The sequence below is a fragment of the Sapajus apella genome, unplaced genomic scaffold (assembly GCF_009761245.1).
Source record: "Sapajus apella isolate SASKATOON/1434 unplaced genomic scaffold, GSC_monkey_1.0 scaffold63, whole genome shotgun sequence".
NCBI classification, from domain to species: Eukaryota; Metazoa; Chordata; class Mammalia; order Primates; family Cebidae; genus Sapajus; species Sapajus apella.
Window position 1 is genome coordinate 12637875 of NW_022437003.1, and position 14752 is coordinate 12652626.

Below are 14752 nucleotides of genomic sequence, written 5' to 3' on the forward strand. Positions count from 1 at the left end.
CAGTCTCTCTGCCTCTCCTTGGACCTGCCTGTTACCCAAGACCCAACAAGGTTGAAATTATGCCAGTTAATAATTCTACAAGGGCCTCTAAGTGTTCAAGTGAAAGGAGGAGTTGCATGTCTCTAGCTTTAAATCAAAAGCTTACTTCAGACGGCACGTCGAAAGCTGAGATAGGCTGAAGGCCAGGATGCTTGTGCCAGTAAGCCAAATTGTGAATGCAAAGGAAAAGTTATTGAAGGAAATTAAAAGTGCTACTCCAGTGAACACACGAATGATAAGAAAGCGCACAACAATCTTATTGCTGATATGAAGAAAATTTTAGTGGTTTGGACAGAAGATGAAACCAGCCACAACATCCCGTCAGCCAAAGCCTAATCCAGAGAAAGGCCCTAACTCTCTTCAATGCTATAAAGGCTGAAACAAGGGAGGAGGCGGCAGAAGAAAGGCGAAAGCTAACAGAGGTTAGTTTAAGAGATAAAAGGAAAGAGGCCATCTCCATCACATTAAAGGGCAAGGTGAAGCAGCAGGTGCTAATGTAGACACTGCAGAAAGTCATCCAAAAGATTTCACTAAGATAACTGAGGAAGGTGGCTAGAGGAAACAATGAATTTTCAATGTAGATAAACCAGCCTTCTATTGGAAGAAGATGCCATCCAGGGTTTTCATAGCTAGAGAGGAAAAGTCAATGCCTGGCTTCAAAGCTTCAAAGGACAGGCTGACTCTCTTGTTAGGGGCTAAAACAGCTGGTGGCTTTAAGTTGAAGCAAATGCTGATCTACCATTCCGAAAATCCTTAGGACCCTTAAGAATCAGGCTAAATCTACTCTGCCTGTGCTCAACAGATGGAACTACAAAGCCTGGATGACAGCACATCTATTTACAGTATGGTTTACTGAATTTTCTTTCTTTTTTTTTTTTTTTTTTCTTTTTTGAGACAGAGTCTCACTCTTGTTGCCCAGGCTGGAGTGCAGTGGCATAACCTTGGTTCACCACAACCTCTGCATCCAGGGTTCAAGCCATTCTCCTGCCTCATCCTCCGGAGTAGCTGGGATTACAGGCGTGTGCCACCACACCCAGATAATTTTGTATTTTTTGTAGAGACAAGGTTTCTCCATGTTGGTCAGGCTGGTCTTGAACTCCCAACTTCAGGTGATCTGAACATCCCAAAGTGCTGGGATTACAGGCGTGAGCCACCGTGCCCAGCCGGTTTACTGAATATTTTAAGCCCACTGTTGAGAGTCACTACTCAGAAAAAAAAAAACTTCCTTTAAAGTATCACTGCTCATTGACAATAAATCTTGTCATCCAAGAGCTCTAATGGAATATTTTGACTTTCAAGCCTTACTATTTAAGAAATTCATTTCATAAGGTGATAGCTGTCCTAGATATTGATTCCTCTGATGGAACTGGGCAAAGTAAATTGAAAGCCTTCTTGAAAGGATTCACCATTCTAAATGCCATTAAAAGTATTCATGATTGATGAAAGGAGGTCACAATAGCAACATTAACAGGAGTCTAGAAGAAGCAGATTCCAGTCCTCATGGATGACTTTGAGGGATTCAAGGCTTCAGTGGAGGAAGTCCCTGCAGATGTGCTGGAAAGAGCAAGAGAACCAGAATTAAACTGGTGCTTGAAGATGTGACTAAATTGCTCCAATCTCATGATAAGGCTTGAATGGATAAGGAGCTACTTCAATGGATGAGAAAAGAAAGTGGTTTCCTGAGATGAAATCTGTAAACACTGCTGAAATGACAACAAAGGATTTAGAGTACTACATAAACACGATTGAGAAAGCAGTGGCAGGGTTTGAGAGGACTGACTTCAATTCTGAAAGAAGTTTCACTCTGGGTGAAATGCTACCAAAGAGCATCACACGCTTCAGAGAAACCTTTCATGAAAGTAAAAGCCAATGTGGCAACCTTCATTGCTTTATTTTAAGAAATGGCAACAGCCACCCCAATCTTTAGCCACCACTACCCTGATCAGTCAGCAGCAATCTGCAATGAGGCAAGACCCTCTACTAGCAAAAAGATTATGACTGACTGAAGACTCAGATGATCGTTAGCATTTCTGGGCAATATTTTTAAAATTAAGGTATGTATATTGTTTTATTAGACAAAATGCTATGAAAGCCAATACTCATTTACACAATTAACAGACTACAGCATAGTGTAAACATAACTTTGGTATGCATTGGGAAATAAAAAAATTCGTGCGACTTGCTTTATTGCAGTATTTGCTTTACTGCAGTGGTCTAGAACTAAACCCACGACATCTCCACAGTATGCATATTCAAGAAGCCACCAGGCACACTGCGTATTGGCTAGTCACATTTTAAAACAAAGTATGCAGTTCAACAAAGTTAAGAGGACACAGAAAGTGCGTTCCCTGAACACAGCAAAATTAAAATAAAAACAAATAGCAGAAAGATATGTGGAAAATCGCCAGATGTTTGGAAATTCATCAATGCAATTCTGAATAGCCCAGGGTTCAAACAGGACGTCACAAGAGAAATTAGAAAAATCAAAATAAAACTAGCAAACTAAGAAACTATGATAAAGAATATCCACCTCATGTTGATGACATGCAATACTCAAAACTAAATCCTAGAAAAATCTTCTCCTGAGGTCTGGGATAATAGGAGGATTCCTGCAATAGCCACTTATTTTTAATCACTTCTGTAGACCAGTTCAGCTAACACAATGAAAGAAAAAAAAGAAATGAAATATAAATGATGGTAAGAAAATAGCATTATTTCTTGATAATAAAATGTTCTCTTAGAGAACCCAAAAGAAATCACTGAAAATCTAAACCTAACAAGAGTGTTCAGTACAGAAATACACAAATATCAGTCTTTTTCCTTATGCCATAAATGATTAGTTAGAAAACACAATGGAAAATATTCTTTGATTAATATTAATAAAAATATTAAAATGCCATGACGTAATTTAGCACAGAATATTCTAAATATACAGAAAATTTTAAGTTTTTAGTATGAGGTGTTTTTTTTTTAATGTCTTACATAATAAAGAAACACAGCATGCCTCTGGGGAAAAAAATCATATTTTGAATACGTCAATTTGCAAATATCTAAGTTTTATAAAATCTGAAACAATAAAAACTTTTACTCTTTTCAGAAATGTAACATGCCTCCAATCTTCATGAGAAAATAACCACTCTAAATTAAACAATAAAATTCTGAAAGAAAATTATGTAAAGACAACTTATGGAAAAGATATTAAATGATTAAGACAGTATTTTCTCAAGATCAGATCCATGGTTAAACCAAGAATCCATAAGAAGATCCTGTCATACACACACACACACACACACACACACTCTCATAGCAAATGAAAAAGGTGCCATATTTCAGCATTTTGGGGAAAAGAGATAAGATTCAAGTCTCATACAACGGATGGTAAAATAGAAGCAGATCTTAAGCAAACACCATGTACCAAAATAAGTTCAATAATTCATTGTAAGAAATAAAACCACAGAAAGAACAAGAAAAATAGGGATAAATATTTAGCTCACCTTGGGCTGGGATTATATTTCCTAAGCAAAAAAGTAAGCAAAGCAATTTGAATACATAAAAACTAAAGACTGTGTTTGTGTGAGAGTGTGTAATTTTCATTTTAAAAAGCAAGTGACAAACTGAGAAAGTATCTGCAACATGTAAGGCAAGGGTTAATATGATAACATATAAAGAACTTTTATAAGGGACTTATAGTAATGAAGAATTAAGTAATTCAGATGATCCTCCTCCTCTGAGAACAGATTACCTAGACAAAATATAAATATTATCAGCTTGAAGGCAATTAAGCAGTAAAAAGAGAGTTACTAAGACAAGATCCAGGAGAGGATAACCAGGTCCAAAAAGGGGAGATCGGTATGTGGGGCTCCTTTTGCTCAGGGAGGGTTTATCTATTCAAAAGAGCAGCTAAAATGCTGGGCAGTTCTGACAATCTAAAGGAGCTAAAGGTACAAAGGACAGAACCCAGGGCATGCCACGCATGGAGTCCATGTTAAAACCTGCATGTTTTCAGTTGAGAACGTAAAGGGCTTCATTCTGGGAATAAGGGAGAACTGGATAAAGATCAAGCTTCACATAAACTGCAACTCACTCTCAATGGCCCCAAAAATCCCACACTCCAAAACTCAATTAAGATGAATCTTAGATTGTCAGTTCTCCTATAAGCCTGGCAGAAGAAAATTGAAATCTTCTTTGAAGGAAGATATTGTCAACTTAGGCTTTAAAACATTTCTATAATTTTAAAAATAAAATGTCCATCACATATTCAAAGATAACCAGGCATCTGAGAAAAGAATTCAACATGAAAGAACCAATATTATAAACAGATTTACAAGGGTCCAATATACTGGAATGAATACACAAAGACTTTAAAACAAATGTGCTAATTTAATAAAAACAAAAATACTGAAAATTTCAGAAAACTCAAAGTATAAAAGACATAGCAGATTTGAAAAGCCAAATATAAATCACAGAACTGAAAAAAATACTGTAATAGAACTAAGAAAGATTTAAGCTTAGATTAGGACAACGGAAAAAGACAGTTGCTGGGTGCAGCGGCTGGGACTGCCACTCCCAGCTACTCAGGAGGTTGGGGCAGGAAGATTGCTTGAGGCCATAAGTTTGAGACTAGGCTGAGCAATATAGCAAGACTTTGTCTCTAAAACAAAAAATATAAATATAATCTGGGTGCAGTGGCCCATGCCTGCAGTTCCAGCTACCTGGGAGGCTAAAGCAAGAGAACTGCTTGAGCCCAGGTGTTTTGAGGCTATAGTGAGCTATTATTAGACCACTGGGCTCCAGCCTAGATAACAGAGCAAGAAGACCCTGTCTTGGTGGCGGGGGCGGGGAGAAAGAGAGAGAGAAATAAATAAAGGATAAGTCCGATGAAAACAACACAGAATAAAGTATTAGGAGACCAAAGGATACAACATCCAGAAAGTAACAAAACAAAGACAGAAGATGGAAAGATAAACAATGGGGCAGAGGCAACATGTGAGGAGATAAAGTCAAAAAATGGTTACAAATGAATGAAATGCATGAATGCACAGATCCAAGAGCACTCCAAACCACAAGCAAGGTAAATATAGAGAAATCATACCTGCACACATCACTCTGAAACTGCAAAAGTCAAAGCAAGGCCCAAAATCTTAAAAATAATTTTAAAAATTACTGGTAATTTTTAAAAGCCAGATTACCTTCAAAGAAGCAACAGACTGAAACCTCTACATCAACAATGTACTCAAGAAAATAAAATGGCAGGCTAGACTTCTGTGCTTCCAAACCCAGCAAGAATATTTTTCAAGAGTGAAAGGAAATAGAACTTTTCTAATAAATGACACTTGAAAGAATTTGTCACAACAGACTTGCACAAATGGAAAACTAAAAAAAAACCTCTTTAAAATTACGAGAATATTTTATTCCATCTTAATTTATTTGGACAACTTGAATGACACATAACATTTAACTTAAACTATAGATAAAATTGGCCCAAGAAAGTAAAAACTTGAACAGGCCTAAGACTGAGGAAGAAAATAAGAATACACTATTCAAGACCGACACAATACTCTTCTCCTTCCCTCAAAAACACTCAAAACTTTCAAGTAACATATATTAAACTTCCTAGAATATTAAATATAGCAACAGCTATCTAATACAGTTAAGTCCAGATGGATAAAAAAAGTAAGTCTCCACGTGTGGCACAGCCATTCATGCAGTTGTCTAAACTAGAAACTATCCTCTACTCTTGTAGCCAGTTACCACTTCTGCTCACTTTTTCTCCAAATCATCGTTTTTCAAATACATCCTCTGGTGAACTCTGAAGATGAGGAAGCCAGGGTCTACGTTCTGGCTCTGCCGCTTTAGCTATGTGACCTTGGGTAAGTTCTATTATTGAGGCTTCATTATCTGTAAAACACAGATAATGGCACCTCATGGGGTTGTGAGAATTATTTGAGATAATGCATGTAGACAGCTTGGCATAGTGCCCAGAACTTCAATTTTAGTTCATTATTATTGCTTCTGTTGATATTATTATCATTATTACATAATCAACACCATTGCTGGTTTCAATTGCAATACTAGGACAAGATGGCTACACCACTATTTCAGCATGTGTATTTCTACCTTACTAAAGAGCCGGGATTAATACTGGTATTTTAGCTTCAATGAAACTAAATGTTTAATACCCTTCTCATAAAAAAAACTCATAAACATATATTTTATTTAATGTTTTTAAATAATTTTCTTTAAAAAGCTATTATTCTATTAAAATGCAAAATTAATAAACTAAACTGAATATTAAAATAAAATAAACATAAAAACAAAATAATAATCATTTTATAAGTATGCCCTTAAAAATTGACAACACTGGGTCACAAGTGTATTTCTATACTAAAAGTTTCAACTGTTAACATGCTCTGACTCTACCTTATTTAAAAGAAAGAAAATGAGATCACATATATTTGCATCTTCAAATAATCCGCTTCTTGCTTGATGCTTATGGAGATGCTTTTTTACTTTGAGTTTTTTTTTTTTTTTTTTTTTGGGAAGAACTGCAGTTGTACGTCAAGCTGTATTTTTGTTTCAAAGAAAACATTTCCAGCAGCACTTACCTTTGTTAGTTTCCTCATTTAGAGGGATTCAAATGCAGAATTACCTGTTATCAGTATGACAGCAATGTTCCTAGTCTACTTGTCTGGAAAGCCTTGGTGTCATTTGTAGGAAAGAAATTCTGTTTTGCTGACTGATATTTCTCTTCCTCTTAGGGACAATGTGGGACTGGACGAATTTTTTCACATCAGTACACCTTTCTGTTATTGATTTTTAACTTTGATCCACAGCAGTTGGAGGAAACTGTATCATTTCAATCCTGTTTGATTTAATGATCAACTGCTTTATGGCCTAGGTGATGCTCTATCCTGAAGAATATTCTATGTATAGTGGAGAATATGTATTTTGTTGTTCTTCTGTGGAGTATTTAGGTCTACTTGGCTCATAGTGTTGGTTGTCAAGTCTTCTATTTCCTTGATGACCTTCTGTCAAGAAGATTCCAACCATTATTACATGTGGGGTATTGAGTCTCCAACTGTGATTGCTGAATTATCTATTTCTCCCTTCATTTTTATCGGTTTTTGCTTCATGTATGTCGAGGCTCTGTTGTCAGGTGGATACATGTTTGCAACTGTTATATCTTCCTGATGAATTGACACTTTCATCATTAGAAAATGTCCCTGCTTACCACTAATAACATTTTTTAAAGTCCCTTTTGATATTGACATAGCAACTCCAGCTTTCTGATGCCTGTTATTTGCATGATATATCTTTTCCTATCCTTTCACTTTCAATAGATTTGTGTCTTGGATCTAAAGTGAGCGCCAGTGCCAACAGTACAGCGTCCGATCTTGTTTCTTTAATCTAGTCTGACAATCTCTGCCTTTTGATTGGACTGTTTAATCCATTCACATTATTGATATTACTGACATCGCTGGATTTATGCCTGCGATTTAACTTTTTGTTTTCTGTACGTCTTGGTCTGTTTTTTTTTTGTTGTTGTTCCTCTACTTCTCCTTTAACATTTTCTTTTACATTAAGTGAATATTTTCAAATATATTATTTATGACTTTTTCACTTACAGGGATTTTTGCTTATTTCCTTTGAAGTAGCTCTAGCACTTACCTCACATCTTCAGAGTGTGACGTGGCAACATTACGCCTATATAGCTCTATTTTCCTTTTTCCCCTTTTTGGTATTACTGTTACACATATTTATAAATGTTACAGTTCAGAAATACACTGTTATCATTACTTAACTATGTCTTTTAAAGACTCCACTAAGAAAAGAAAGTATATACTTAAGAATATTTGCCAAAAAAAAAAAATAAAAGAAAAGAAAATTTGCTATATTAACCTTCTTATTTGCCTCTTCACTTAAGCACTTTGCCTGACTCCTGACAGGCACTTCACAGAAAGTGGTAAGAACAATTTTACAACTCAAGACAGGTCCTCTTTGGCTATGATATATCTGGGTTAGCACAAAAGGCAATAGAAAAGTGACAACTGATGTGTCATGAAATACATTTTCTATTTTTACAACTTGCTCTAATGTTGGATAGTATGGTTTGTACAAAAGTGACAGAACGCTGAAAGACAAAAATCTGAATGCTGCTAACAAGGTAACTGACACTGATGAGTAAACCAAATGCATACTATCGCTCATCCAAAATGCTTGGGACCAGAAGTGTTTTGGGTTTCTGATTTTTTTTTCCAGATTTTAGAATATTGCATTATACTTACCGGTTACTACTCTGAAAATCTGAAATCTGAAATACTCCAATCAGCATTTCTTTTGAGCATCATATTAGTGCTCAAAAAGTTTCAAATTTTGGAGCATTTTAGATTTCAGATTTTCAGATTAGGAATACTCACCCTGTTTTCTAACATATTTTTACAGGTTTAAGAAAATCACTTTGTAGAAGGTTGATTCAGCCTTCAATTAAGACACTGGCCAGGTTTACAGAAAAACAGTCATATTCTGCCCTGAGTCTTTCAAATTTATATTCTCTTGCTCCATTTTCATGAGAAAGATTCCAAAGATTTCAGTGATTTTTCTAAGTTCTAGGATCTCTAAATTTCAGATTAGTGTCCAGTGTTATATCTCTCTCTTATGAGAGTATACGGTAGTTAAATCCACAAGAATATAGTATGATACTGATTTATCCAACTAATGTGTGCCGTGGACCACTCCACTACTAAATAAATATTCAGGAATTTTGCAAGCTGCAACCATTTGGTAGATTGAAATCAACCATGGTGGGGAGTATTTGCACCACTTTGAAAAATGCTACAAATTGTTATCTCCCTCCCCAGCTGCCCCTCTAAGTCTGGCCCAGCTAGTTTACCAGCCTACCATGGACCCTACATCAGTAAGAAAAGCTTAAATCCAGGGCAATACTGTCTATTACCAAGACAGGGAAATGTGAATGCCCCTTGATAAACATTTCCACCACCAGGATGTTTGAACGGTAGTGTTAATACCAGAAACCTGGAATCCTCAATTCTTTAGACTATCACAACCTCTCACCAGGTTTACAAAGGTGTTATGATATTACAAAATAGCTACACTGAGAATAGTCTTAGTCTTCCTGATTCAATGATGTCATAAGAAACGCTTCATCTGGAGTTGTTCACGGTCTCTATTCAAGGTTAAAGAAGGAAGCTTTTATTTTTGTTACAGTGACATACACAAACTATTTGTATACATCACTGCACCAGATAATTTAATATGATGGAAGAAACAATTTACTTCAGAAAAGCAATCTAGATTACGCATCTAACCACACTTAAGAAATAAAAGAAAGCTGTAATAAACACTGTTTACAAATCCTGCCTGTAAAGGAATCCATCCTTTCTGACCTCCCTAACATCCATCATCATTGATTCAATACACATTTGTCAAATGCCTACTACATGCACTAGTAACTGTAGTAAGTGCTGCACTATGACTGTAGGCAAAGCTTTAAGGGGAAAATGAGAGGAGACCCTGGCAGAGGTGAGAGGGTGAGGGTGCGCAGCAGTAGGTTGCATCTGTTACCAAGTTTTTTTCTTCACATGTTAAACAGTTATTAAATAGCTAACCACATGCTGTGGGGTGGGCCTGCTGAAATAAACACTCCTCCAGGCCAAAAACTCAGTGACATTTCCCTCCCTTTCTGCTCCTCCTTTGCAGTGGGCTGGACTCCCACGGTGTCTGCCCCTCCGGTTCCAGCAGTCCATCTCCCACCACAGATGAGGCCATGCATGAATGTTGCCACATACAGTTGTTTCCATTGTGATGCTCTTCCTTCCTCTTCCTGCCCTTTCCTACTCATCCACAGACTCTAATTTGATACTTCCAACTGCTATCTTAAACAAAATAATTTTATACGCCATTCTTGGTATTCAGGGAAAAATTCTAAGACACATCCTTCAAAGTTTGATAAATTTCCTGTGTACAGCACAGCCCCATAAAATACAGTGAAACAATAAAAGGTGTTATTTTATAGTGAAACAATAAAAGGTATTATTTTATAGTGAAAAAATTAAAGAACATCATATTTTTGTTTGAATGATACTTTGTTATTTCCACGCTTTGCTCTTTAAACTTTTTAAATTCATTTTCTAGACATTCCTAGTTCTTTATCTGTCTTCAATTTATCTGCCTTCTCTCATTTTTATTTTCTACTATTTCTCCCTGCAAATTATATTCTTCATCTTTATGCAACATGTCTGCTCACTTCTCTAAGGAAACATGAGAACAAGTCTCTATGAAGGCAAAATATATATACAAGCTTGCCTCTTTCTTTCTTTTTGGTCTTACACAGAGAATACAGTAGCAAACCTGGAGAAAAGCCTAAATAGATGAAGAGCAACACATATTAACCTTATAAGTCACCCCGTGGCATTATTTATACAGAAAATACTGCGACATATGGCATGAAGTCAATTACCTAAGAAGCAAAGTGAAACAAACAAAACCTGGGTTTTTCCCCTTATACCACTCTTCTATGAATCCCCAAATGAGCCTCTAAGATAAGATTCATTCCTTTGTTTTTCACAGTCCTCAGGGATGCTCTCAAAGCAGCTCAAATCCGCATGCCATGACCTTAATTACTTTATCTCTCTTGTCAAAAAATGTAGCAGTGGACATAAATATGTATTTAATATAATGTAAGACAAATTTTAAAAAACATTTTAATCTCTCTAAAATCAGGATGCATCTTCTAATCAATTATAAGAGCACTGTGTCATAACTTAATTGGCAGTGACTTTTCTCCTTGCTAAAGGATGCATAAAATCATTGTGCATCTTGCAATCAATAGCATTTTGAAGTCAATGAAATATGCTATAAGTATGCACAAGAATGTGAGTCTTTCTATGAATCATCCTATAAAATTAAAATCAGGTTAGCTACTTAAGTCTCTAATTTAATAAATCGCTCAACAGACGGTCGTAAGTAACACTGTTAGGAAATATTGAGAATTTTTGCCTTTCATATTTCATAAGGAGTAATGTTTTGTGATTCTAACTTAAACACAATAAGGACAGGATATTTGAAGACATTTATTTTACATTAATGTACTACAAAATGCTTTGTTTATATCATTATGCAAATCATCTTTTATAAAGCTGGCAGTCTATCTGTGAAAGGCAATGATCTCTTGGGATTTGGCATGTTTAAATCTCAAAATATTGACATGGCATTTAAATCTCAAAATATTGACAATATAAAAGTATCATGGTTAGCACATGATACCTTTAACTTATACAAATGACACAAAAAATTAAAATAATACTAATTTCTCTGTAATTCAAGCTCACAACATTCACTGTCTATTATACTAAGAGAATATACTTCATAAGACATGAATATTTAAATTTGAAATTTTAATAGTAAAATAAGGAGATGAGTTTCTTTTCCAAAAAATAAAAAATCTGTTGCTGTTTTCTCAAGGGAAATTTGTTAGGCACTGCTGCCAGTCTACCTCATGAATTTCTGCTCAACCCATTCAGGATTTATGATGATCTGGGTAGGAGCTGGGTTAATGCTTGCGGGCTCCTTTAGGGCTTAGACTTTTTCTTTCCTATCTATTTCTCAGGGCAAAAAAAAAAAAAAAAATGCTGATGCAGAATAATTTGCTAAATAAATTATGAGAGTTACAAGGAGAAAACATGGTAATTTTTAGGGCATTTAATATTAACAGAGTAGGAACTACAAATACTGTCATTTAAAATAAACCTCTATTAAACACGTTCATTAAAATACATTATTTCCTAATGATTAAGAAACCCAAAGACCATAACTGGTTAAAAAATACACTAGTTGGCATCAATATAATATTAAAATAATAAAACTGCATTCCTTTAAAAACACTCTATCATTCAGGCATCTCACAAAAGCACTACACTAGCCTTTCCGGTAGCCATAACAGTATGAGCTTTCACTTTGTAAACTGTCAATACCTTTCTAAGGTAAGCCTATCAAGTTTTGTTTTATTGTACAAACGTTCTCCCAATTTTAAAACATTTTCATCTTATCTTTTATAGTATTGACATTCTTCATTTTAATTTATAAAATATGCCCAACTTTTCTACTATACCACCTAAATTACAGTGTTACACGGGAAGGACTCTGTCATCCCTAATTAGAAGAATATGTTCTTGTACTTTCATAATTATACTCAGCAGAAGTTTTACGGAAGACAGTGTCATTGGCAATAAAGCACTGCCTTATTAACATAAAATATTTATTGAAAATTAGCCTTCATTTAAAAAAAATGTCATATGTGGTAATTAAAATTGTTTTAAATGAGAGTCAGTATTTTCCACCCCTTGGAAACTCATTCATGTTACCTTCAAAAAAATATTATTATTTTTATAATATCATTATAAAATGCATAAAACTATTATTCATTTTTTTAAGTGTAGAAAAGTAGGCAAGAAAGGAGCATTTTTACTGACACACTGATCCAGTGGAGTGCCACTCTCACTTCTGACTTAGTCTCATTTTACACAGGAACCTAACTTCCCTCAAGCTTCCCCAGATAAGACAAGGGTACTTCAGGGCATAAACTGTGCCTATGTTAACAAAAATCCCACTTATCAACTGACTTTTCAGAGCAAATATGAATATCATTCAGTATCACTATAACAGATTTCCTTGCTATATTTCTTAACCCATATAAGCTACCTATACATATTAAGGCCCTCTTACACTTATATAGATGGTAATATTCACAGAAATTATTTAAAAAATAAAAATATTCTAGGGTTGAAGTATATAATGTAAGAGTCATGCCTCCGTTGCTGAAAAGAAATTACTGGTAATGATAGTGGCAATTGTAGGTTTTTATTGTGAGAGAGAGAATGTAAAAAAAAAAATCATAATGCAAAGCTGACGTAAAATCTCTACCTTTTTCTATGGCCATTGTCTGAATCCTAACTATTTTATTCTGGATCATTCTAACATTTTTGTAGGTGACTGCTATCATAATCTCATCATTCAAAAGGGTAAGTTAGAACAGAAAGATAACTGTACCAGAGACCAGAAATTCAACTATCACTGTAACACAGATCTTATCCAGTTATACCAGGGAATACTATCAGAACAGCACAGTCAAGACGTGTGGGCTTAATTTTCCTCATGTACTTTCTGGTTGCACTCCCTTGGGTTAAGTTATTTAACGTCATTCAACTTCAGCTTCTTCATCATGGCAAAATGATTAATTTACTTATAAAATGCTCAATTTCTAACATAAAATCTATTAGTATTTTATATCACATTCTCAGAAAATTCTTATTACACAATATTCAAAAACAGAAGAAATAATTTTGGATACCCTAAATGGTTAAAAAAAAAAAAAAAAACAATTAACAACATCTACAAAATAAATAAGATCCCCATCCATGTGGGGAAAAAAATTTCAAACACAATTTAGGGTTGGGGGGAAGGTCAGAGAAGAAACCAGCAAAGAAAAGAATGAAACCAATATAAACTTGTTTATGATACATCTAAAGCAATACTTATAAGGAAACTAACAGCTTTAAGGGATTCCAACAGAGCAGAATAAAGACTTAAAAATGAATGAGCATTCCAAGCTAAGAAATTTGAATAACAGAATAAACCAAAAGAAAAAGACAGGAAAAGACAATAAAGAACAAAATTTAATGAAACTAGAAAGGATGAAACAAGAAAGTATCATGAAAATCAGATGTTGGCAGAATAAAAAGAAAGTAAAACACAGAAAGCTGGCAACACTAATCAAGAAAATGAGGAAAGGCACAAATGAATGACAGAAGCAATAAAAAATAGAGAACTATTTACACGCCGAATACTATGATTGATTTTTTTGCCAATAGATGTGACTGCTTAGATAAGATGAATACATTACAAGAAAAACACAACTTCCTAAAACTGAAGAGAAAATAGAATGTTTGGATAATTTCTTATTGTTAAGTACACTGAATCAGGAGTTAAAAGCCTACCCTGCAGTCCCTCCCAAAAGTTCTAAGACTTGCCTACAAAGGTCTGATTCTAATATTAAACAAATAGCTCCATGGGAATCAGAAGCACATAGTCCTCAGATCATCTTATCAAACTGGTATAACCTTAAAATCAGGCAAAGAAAACTAGAAAAAATAAATAAAAACATAGATCAATGTCTTGAACATGGATTCAAAATTCTTCAATAAAATGTTAACAAATCAAATCTAGCAGTGGTTAATAATTAGACATCATGACCAAATTGGTTTAAAGATATGTAAGTCAGATTTAAACATCAGAATAAAAAATAAAAGACATAATAAGATCATCTTTACATACATACGAACAAAACATATGTGATTAGAATAAAAATCCATTTATGATTTTTAAAAAGAATTTCAACAAGTAAAAAACAGAAGATAACACCTTTAAGCAACCAAAAAATATACAAACTATCTTCCCACACACACACACACAAAAATTATAAGCATTTTCTTTAAAATCAGGAACAAGTCTAGGATGCCACTACTACTGATCTCTGTTGGCATTCTACTGGAGATGACTGAGCAAGACAAGAAAAATAAATAAAAGAAACAATGATTTCAAAATGAAGAAACAAAACTTTCATTATTCCCAGTTGATATGACAAGAAAATGTAAAAACACCAGCAGACAATGTTCACATTTTCACCAGCCAAGTACCT

General features: G+C 34.6%; 1 protein-coding gene and 1 long non-coding RNA gene across 8 annotated transcripts in view; both read right to left on the reverse strand.

Annotated features, from left to right (window-relative positions):
- HIVEP1 (HIVEP zinc finger 1) overlaps positions 1-14752 on the reverse strand; it is a 148045-nt gene that overhangs the window by 48817 nt on the left and 84476 nt on the right. The gene's annotated exons all lie outside the window — the stretch shown is intronic.
- LOC116529793 lies at positions 1203-11845 on the reverse strand. Its single transcript, XR_004259671.1, has 4 exons — positions 11833-11845; positions 10326-10329; positions 8861-8871; positions 1203-2069 (listed from the first exon to the last, which is right to left on the reverse strand). It is a non-coding gene; the product is annotated as an uncharacterized LOC116529793 (long non-coding RNA).